General features: G+C 43.7%; 1 long non-coding RNA gene across 1 annotated transcript; it reads right to left on the minus strand.

Moving 5' to 3' along the window:
• Positions 1-1,617: 1,617 nt before the first annotated feature.
• On the minus strand, positions 1,618-5,021 carry LOC103162025. Its single transcript, XR_003479915.2, has 3 exons — positions 4,883-5,021; positions 3,366-3,591; positions 1,618-2,910 (listed from the first exon to the last, which is right to left on the minus strand). It is a non-coding gene; the product is annotated as an uncharacterized LOC103162025 (long non-coding RNA).
• Between the last annotated feature and the right edge of the window lie 4,214 nt (positions 5,022-9,235).

Raw genomic sequence — 9,235 nt, forward strand, 5'->3', positions numbered from 1 at the left:
ATATTTGTACATCTAGGTGTAGAATTTTCAAGTCAAAAAATAATCTGCCCTTCCAACAGGGATGAGCCAATTGTCCTACCACAAACAAGGTGCCAGATTCCCCCATCACCATTAGAACATAATGAAGAATTCCCTGGATTTTTTACAACTGTTGTGTTAACTGGAGACCTGGTTGTTGGCTCACACTTGCAATCCTAGCGCTTGGGAAAGCTGAGACAAGCGGCAGGTTGGAAGATGGAGACCGTATGTAGTGAAAGCAAACAAGCTTGGCTGGTGTATTAAATATGTAGATGGTGGTAGAGGTGGATACGGACAGAGGACGGGAGTGGCCACCGACAGGCAAGATTTTCGGAGGGTTTTAGTATGTCTCTAGCCTACCTTGGAAACATGCTTCCACATGTCTGACCTCAATCTGATTCACACGCAAAGCCTGTTCATTATCTCCTGAGGTTCCTTTCATTGGTGATGAAGTTGGAGTCAGACGAAGCATTTGGCCCGAGGCTGTCAATAGCAGGTTGCCAGGATTGCAGATGCTGCTTCCAGCTAGTGTGATGCCTGCCCTGTGTGGCCTTCCCTGGCATCTGCTTTTGATCCCTTCTGGGAACACCAGCACATTCTAAGCAGCAAATGGGGACACACTGTGTGAGACTGACATAAATTAATGTGTTAGTCTTCCTTGAATTTATAGGCATTTAGTTGATGAACCGAGTCAGTTTAGTAGGTGGCCTGGTAAACTTTTAAGAAACAACAACAGAAAGTTCAGCTGGCTTGTGCTTCTCCACAGGGCCATGACCTTTGAGTGCAGTTGGCAGACAAGACATAATGTGCAATGGGCCAAAATATAAAATTCCACATGAGTGATTAATACATCCATGTATCATAATGGGTGCTGGCACACATGGAAAGGAAATTTTATTGAAAGAGAAGAAAAGCCAATCTTACAAAATGATCTCTGGGAATTTAAGCCAACTTCATGAAATAAAATTGTTTTAATCCCCATAATTTTCATGCATCCCTTTGGCAGTAAATTCAGAGCATAACACTATCGACCATGCCTGCCTGAGGGTGACTACAAACTCCCAAATTGGTTCAATGGTGAAGTTAGATTGCCAACCGTGGGCTATCACTTTGTCACACCCCTAGTTGTTCTCATGAGGTCTATTTTACTTCTTGATAATTTGCAGGTTTGGGAGTAAGACTAAGTACAGACAGCCCTCTGCCTCTGCAGAGTCTGTGTTTGGGGATTTGACCAACTGCAGATCCCAAGTAGTTTTAAAAATATTGACTTTATTTCGTATGTGTGCCTACTTGCCTGCACGAGCACCACGAGTGTGCGGAGGACAGTGCAGTGACCTTAAGGGAACAGGTCTTGGAAACCACTTAAAACAACTTTGGCTGGGTACTGGTGGCACACAGCCTTAAATTCCAACACCAAGGAGGCAGAGGCAGGCGGATCTCTGAGTTCAAGGCCAGCCTGGTCAACAGAGCAAGTTCTAGGACAGCCAGGGCTACACAGAGAAACCCTGTCTTGAAAAAAAAAACAAAACAAGCCAACAGACAAACAAATGACTTTGCTGGTTTTCTCACTTTCCAAATTTCTTCAAATACTCAGTGTTACCCTCTGACAAGGTATCTATTTTCTTCCTTCTGTTTCCTGGCTTTCACAACGAGGTACACTCTACACAACTTTCTCCTTTTTGACTGATTTTTCTTTGTTCTGTTAATTGGTTCAGGGTGTCTGCATTTTTTTTTTGTTTTTTTGTTTTGTTTTGCTTTGTTTTTTGATGGGTGTTTGTTTGATGGGGTCTCACTTTATAGTCAGGCTGGCCTGGAACCGATGGAGATTCCCCTTGCCTCTGCTTCTGGAGAGCTGGGACTGCCACCATGCCTGACCTGTTTTAAATTTTTTACTATTCAGAAAAACACGCATCATCGCTTGCATGCGTTGTGTGTGTGCCACAGGAGTACCTGGTGCCTGAGAAAGTCAGGTGTTAGGTCTTTTTAGAGTCTTAACAAAGCAGAGTGGTAGCTTCCACTAACCCAAAAAAAAAAGCTCAGATAGCACATTGGGCCAGTAGAAGAGTTTCCCCACCCCACTTCACTGAACCTGCCCCTGTGATGTACCCGTCAACATATTTCACACTTGCCTTAACTTGTGATAGTCTTTGTTCTGTAAAACTGTAGGAACTTCGTGAAACTGCTTCCGCATTGGAACAAAGAATTTGACTACCTCAAACACCCCAGAGTTTCACTTCACAGTCCCATGCCCAGTCCTAAACCTTTTCCTAAGTAGCAAACCTATCCGCCTCCTTCCTAATGAGCCAACCTGTCACCACCAGCAACCACCTACAAGATAGTGAACGTTCCCAATCTTAGTCTCAGGAGCCTGAAACAAATTGCTAACTGGCATGCCTACTAACATGTTAACATGGCCGCTGGCCAGCTCTCCCAGCGTCACTCAGTACCTGTGGCCCTCCCAGAGGCTTCCACTTCCTTTCCTCAGCCTGGTCCCTATATGGCAGCCATTTGGCTACTCCAGTCTCTCAGCCTTGTGGCCCTGGCTGCCTCTTGTTTGGCAGCTCCTCTCTTGCCCTCTGTCCTCTTGTGGTCTGGTATGGTCCACCGGCCATTTTCTTTTTCTTTCTTTCTTTTTTTTTTAAGACTTTATTTATTTATTATGTATACAACATTCTGCTTCCATGTATATCTGCACACCAGAAGAGGGCAGAAGATCTTATAACGGATGGTTGTGAGCCACCATGTGGTTGCTGGGAATTGAACTCAGGACTCTGGAAGAGCAGCCAGCACTCTTAATCTCTGTTTTGATAAAGCTGTCCTCTGCAGGTCTCTATTTTACTGGTTTGTCACAGTTCAGTTTCTTCGGGAGACAGCCACGCTCTAACTCATGGGCTTACAGAAAAAAAAAAAAAATTAAAAGTCCTCTGAGGTAAATGCTGTTGCTCTGCTATTCACAAAGGGAAGCAAATTCTACCTCAGCCACGCTGCTAACAGGCTCTGTGCTTCACCACACCTTGAGAAGTACCCCGAATCCTCGCATCGTTTCTTCAATGTGTGCTTGGAGATTGAGAACTATTAGCACACAGAAGAGCCTCAGCACCAGAACCAGATCTTTCCATAGCATTAACAGCCTACAAACCTCCCAGAGGGTTAAAAATCTCACCTCTCAAGTTCGTGTCTCACGTCCCCATGGAGAAATGTGCACAGCTTCATTCTATTTGCGTGGGGGATGAGTCAGAGCGAAAGGGAGCCATCCGAGCACAAGTGACTGAATTCTCATGCATGCAACTCAAGCACCCACAGAAGACGCAGTGAGTGAATGACTTTCTTGGGTAGCTCAAACTTACCAGATGTGTGCTTTCATCAATCTAGCTGCATAGATCTTACTGGCTTTAGCAATGAAGTAAGGTGAGCTGTCTGGGTGTTGTCCTTTTAGCATCTCCTGGAGCAGCCAGGAGCAAAGCCATGTCTGGCCAATAAACTTGTGTGTCAATGAAGGGGCTTCGGTTCTTCAAGTTCACAGCTGTCAGCTGTGAGGAATGCTGTGTAGTATTTTGCTCCAGGCAGAAATGTCTATGGGATCAAGATCAATGAGTCCCCAAGGGCTTGCACTTTTGTCGAAAAACAACTGCAAATTGCTTATATCCATAGCCCAGATTTCTTTTGACTCTGGCATTCACATGCCTTTGTGCATGCATTGGTCTGAAATGCCTATCACTTTGTCAGAACCTACACCAAAAACAGATGCCAAAACAAAGCAAAGGGTCAGAGGAAGAAAGCCCACACATGAGATGCAAGTGTGTTCATGCATAAATCTCCCTGACTTGTGAAAAGAGGCCTGGCTTAGATGAAACACCTACCTGTGAAGGGAACATTCACAAAAACATTTTGAAGGATCTGTAGGCGAATGCATTTGTGACATTTATGTGACCTAAGTAGATGGCAGTATCTCTCAAATGTGTAAATAACACACACCGCGCAAGAGAAAACACTAATCATTTTCAAAAATGATTAAAAGTGTAGGGCTGCTATGGTAGGCAGGCATGGTAGCACACGCTTTAAATCTCACAACCGAAGAGGCAAAGACGGTCAGATCTCTGTGAGTTTGTGGCTAACCTGGTCTACATAGTAAGTTTCCAGTCAGCCAGAGCTATATAGTGAGACCCAGTCTCAAAAAAATCCACAGAAAAAACAAAAAGGGTAGTCAGGGGCCAGCAAGACATCTGCCATATCCACTTCCCAGCCTAAGAACCTGAGTTTGAGTCCCCGTGAGAAGTGACTCCCACAAATTGGCTTCTGACTTCCATACAAATGTATTTTGACACTCACTCTGATGTACTCACACACACACACACCACATATACATACAAAAATAAATTTTAAAGTTGGTTTTTAAGAAGTTACATGAAGCACAACTGGGGGACGTTTCTGAACGACGAAGACAGATAAAGAATGCGGAGAAGCGAGTGAGACAAGGGCGCACAAGCCGTGAGTGGAGTGAGAGGTGGCCTGGAGCATTCCCTGTGGGGAAAATGCAAGTGAGCACTGGCATATGGAACAATGTTCAATCTCATTATCGATCTGGAAAAAAATGCAAATTTAATCTTCAAAAGAGAACATTTTGCACCCACCAGATTGGCATAGGTTTTGAAAATCTGATGAGACCAAGTACTGACAAAGGATAGAAATGTGGGAAGTATTGTTCACTGGCAGTGGCAGTATGAAATTGGTGTGGCCTGGGCCTACAGAGATGCCTCAGCAGCTGTGAGCTCCTACTCTTATCTTAGTATTCTATCACTGTGAGGAGACACCATGACCACAGCAACCTATAAGGGAAAACATTTAATTGGGATGGCTCACTTACAGTTTAGAGATTTAGTCGGTTGCCATCATGGCGGGACACCGCAGCACACAGATAGACATGGTGCTGGAGAAGGCGCTGAGAGTTCTCATCTGGATCAGCAGGCAGCCGGAAGAGAGACACTGGGCCTGGTTTGAGCATCTGAGACCTCAAAGCCCACCCCAGTGACACACTTCCTCCAACAAGGCCACCCACAATGACACACTTCCTCCAACAAGGCCACACCTCCTATCCTTTTTATGAGTGCCACTCCCTGGTGACTAAGCATTCAAATCTATGAGACTATGGGGGCTGATCTTATTTAAACTTCCACACTATTCTTGCAGAGGACCCAAATTGGGTTATCCCATCAGGCAGGTCACAACTGCCTGTAACTGCAGCTTCCGGGAATTTAATATTCTTTTCTTGCCTCCAAAAGCACCTGCACCCATGTGCAAGTACCTGTACACACACCACACACACTTAAAAGTAAATTAGTAAAATTTGTATGGTTATTCGGAAAGTTATTTTGATATTATCCAATAAATCTAAAGATGCATATCCCCTATACTTAGCAATCTCTTTCTAGAGAAATGCTTGCCCATATGCACCAGGTAACCCAAGCAAAATGATCATAGCCACACTATGATAGCATACATAGCACACACCATAGCAAAATGGAAATAACAAAAATGGCATCCAGAGAATAGATAAATAGCAAACAAAAGATCCCAAGGCAGCCAGATACTGTGGCTGTACTCCTAGCCCTCCAGAGACTGAGGCAGGGGGATTGAGTTCAAGGTCAGCATGAGCTGTGGTAAGTTCTAGATTGGTTTGGGCTAAACATCAACAGCTTGCCTCAGACAGAACAAACCTACCAACCAAACAAACAAACAAGCAAAAAGAGATTTGTCTTAGCCCCGAGTATTTAAGACTTTCCCGGGGACTCCCTTCACATGTGTAGTTTCTCAGAATTAGGTCATTTGACTCCATATTTATCATTGGTCCAAAAGTGTAACAATTTCTCAAACCTGTGACATGCATGACATACCTGTACAACTCATCAATGCAAAAGAGAAAGACGGCTTCTTCAAAATGGGACTTGCATCTCATGATTTAAATTATGGTACTCACATGTATCTTCCTGCGATTGGAAATGTGTTGAGATCATGTCCACTAATGTTTCCTAAAGGCTTCTGTGGTTTGAATGAGATGCACTCCCTACCGTCTCCATTTGAGTATTTGGTCTCTAGTTGGTAGAACTGCTTGTGTAGGTTTAGGAAGCGTGGCTTTGCTGGAGGAACTATGTCTGTAGAGGTAGACTTTGGAAGTTTAAAGACTCATGCCCCTGCTAGCTGGCTCTCTCTCTGCTTGCAGTTTCAGCTTCCTGCTCCAGCCACCATGTCTGCTGTTTGCTTCCCTACAATGCCACACTTGGAACTCTCTGGAACAATGCTCAAATAAACTTCCATAAGTTGCTTTTGGTCATAGTATTTTACCACAGTAATAGAAAAGTAACTGATAACAGCCCCGTGCATCCTGGTGACTAATGTACCCCCATACATCCTAACCCAGAGACTAGGATCCAGAGGGAGAGAACATTGGAGCCAAGAGCTGAGAGAGAGTAATGAGGTGCAGAACTAGGAAAAACTGGAGAAAAAAAGAGTCTGAGAAAATGTTCTCAAAGATAGACAATGAGAACTGCTGTATCCCTTGCAGTCCATGAGCTGGAAACTGGAACATAATAAGGCTGTGTTGTGATGGGTGGGGTAATAAGAGGTGTCACCCCAGGGATAAATTGATGTCAGTTCTCAGAAATGGGTTCTTTACAGAAAGACAGGCCTGGGTCCCCTCTTACATTCTTTATTACTCTCTATTGTTCCACCATGAAATGATGCACAAAGAACACCCTCAATGAATAGCCCCTTAATCTTGAACTTTGCAGCCTCCATATTTCTGTTCATTATAAACTAGCCAGTCTGTGGTGATTTGTTACAGCAATATAAATGGGATTAAGACATGCTGGTATAAACAACAATTACAGAAAATAAAATTAATATTCAAGAAATGAGTATGTTATATCTATATCGTATTTGTTTCTTTTCAATTACCCTGATAAAACGTCATGACCAAGGCAACTTATAAAAGAAAGCATTTCCTTTGGGCTTCAGAGGGTTAGAGTTCATGGTGGCAATTGGCATGGTAGCAAAAGCAGCCAAGAACTCATAACTAGAACCACAAGCAAGAAGCAGAGAGCACATTGGGAATGGCACTCTTCTTTCAACAAGGTCACACCTCTTAGTCCTTCCCAAACAATTCCACCAACTGGGGACTGAGTACTTGTGCATATGAATTTCCAGGGCCATTCTCATTCAAACCAACACATTTTTTTTTAAAGACTTTTCTTCCTGATGCATTACATTAGGGTTTTGAAATGAAATGTTGGTACTGTATTTTGTTATTTTATGTCTAATTCCAACACTGAAATTAGTTTGGAATTAATCTCACCTATTAAATCAAGAACCAGTGCCCCACATTGCATCATAGTGCACTCGAATGTTCTAGCTGATGGTCTCAAAGGCATTCACAATGCTGAAAAGAGAGGTAAACTCAGGGTCCTTACTAGGCCTTGCTCCAAAGTCACTCTCTGGTTTCTAACTGTGCTGAGGAAGTATGCTTAAATTGGTGGATTTGAAATCTCAGATAGCACAGAGCTGGGAGAAATTATTGTGACTCTCAGAACAGTTTAAACAGGACAGGAGCCCTCCGTCCCAGATACGATGGTCAGCTTGAAGACCTAGCACAATGGGTGAGTCATTCCATCAGGTTGGTTCTGTTGTATTGAAAACCTCAGCCAGCATCACACTGGTGTGCAAAATCCTTGACAAACATACCTCAAGGAAAAAGTGGGTATTTTGTCTCATAGTTTGAGGAGTTGGAGAGTTCTGAGGCAGCAGTTTAAGGCAGCTGGCTATATTGTAATCAGCTGGTTACATTGTATGCAGCTAGTTATATTGTATGCACAGTTGGGAAGTAGACAGAGATGAAGGGGCAGCTCAGCTTGCTTTTTATTTAATCTCTGACCTTCAACCATGAAATGGTATGGACCACACTTAAGATGGAATGATGGTTTCAGTAAGAATGCCCCCCATAAACACATATAATTGAAGACTTGGTCTTCAGTTGGTGGGACTGTTTTGGAAGGATAGGAGGTATATCGGTTATCACTGAGGGTGGGCTTTGAGGTTTCATGGCCCACACCATTTTCAGCTCTCTCTCTCTCTCTCTCTCTCTCTCTCCCTCCCTTCCTCCCTCCCTCCTCTCTCTCTCTCTCTCTGTCTCTCTCTCTCTCTCCCTCTCCCTCTCATTCTCTCTCTCTCCCTCCCTTTTCTCTGCCTCCTACTTGCACATAGAATGAAACTCTCAGCTACTATTCCAGCATGTGAATAGTATGTGACTGCTTGCCTGCTGCCATGCTCCCACCATGACAGTCATGGATTCTAACCCTCTGAAACTGTAAACCTCCAAGAAATTCTTCTATAATTTGCCTTGGTCATGATAGCAACAGAAAGGTAACTGAAACAAGTGGATCTCCCCATGTCAATTAACCCAATATAGAAACTCACTCACAGGCATGCCCAGAGCTTTATTTCACAGGTAATTCTAGATCCTGCCAGGTTGACAGTCAACCTGGACCATCCTAATGACCATGAAGAAGCAAGATGAGAACACACAGGATGGAAAATCTTGGGAGTCTTTCTGAGGATATAAGCACACATAAACAAAATGCATTAGTGGACCCCCTACCCCCAAGAACATCACCAATTGATATAAAGCAATCTACACTCTCTGAACCAGTGTTGGGGTGCTAAGAGTATTATCTAGTACTGCAGTTTCTTAAAAAAGGATTTTTTAAAATCGATCTTCCACACATAGATCTCTTACCTCCATGGAGTAAAATTTGTTTAACTGAAATCTGTTCCAGGGTCCTAAAGTGAAACAATCTGTCAAGAATGGAAGTCCCATCTAGATGGAGACATGCCCTTGTCTCCTTCCTTAAGGGATGGTCCAGAGAGGCAGGTCTGACTCACAAAGGCATAATGATTTCTTTTCTTTCTGATGCTGCCAGAGCAAAGGTGTACTTTTAAACTCCCCCAAGAACACTGTCTGGGTATCACTACCTGTCTGCAAGCTGCCTTATCCCAACAGTGTGGCTTGTGTTGTCTCTTCTTATTATCCCCTTCCTTCCTTGTAGCCAGGGATTCACAGCTTCACTGCCCCTGGAGGTGTCCTCCTGTTAAACCCTCAGAAATTGTCCCCAAGCTCCTGTTTGAGTCCAGTCTTTGTCCTTAAGCTTCCACTTGTGTCTGCTCTTAC

The sequence above is a fragment of the Cricetulus griseus genome (genome assembly GCF_003668045.3).
Source record: "Cricetulus griseus strain 17A/GY chromosome 1 unlocalized genomic scaffold, alternate assembly CriGri-PICRH-1.0 chr1_1, whole genome shotgun sequence".
Classification (NCBI taxonomy): domain Eukaryota; kingdom Metazoa; phylum Chordata; class Mammalia; order Rodentia; family Cricetidae; genus Cricetulus; species Cricetulus griseus.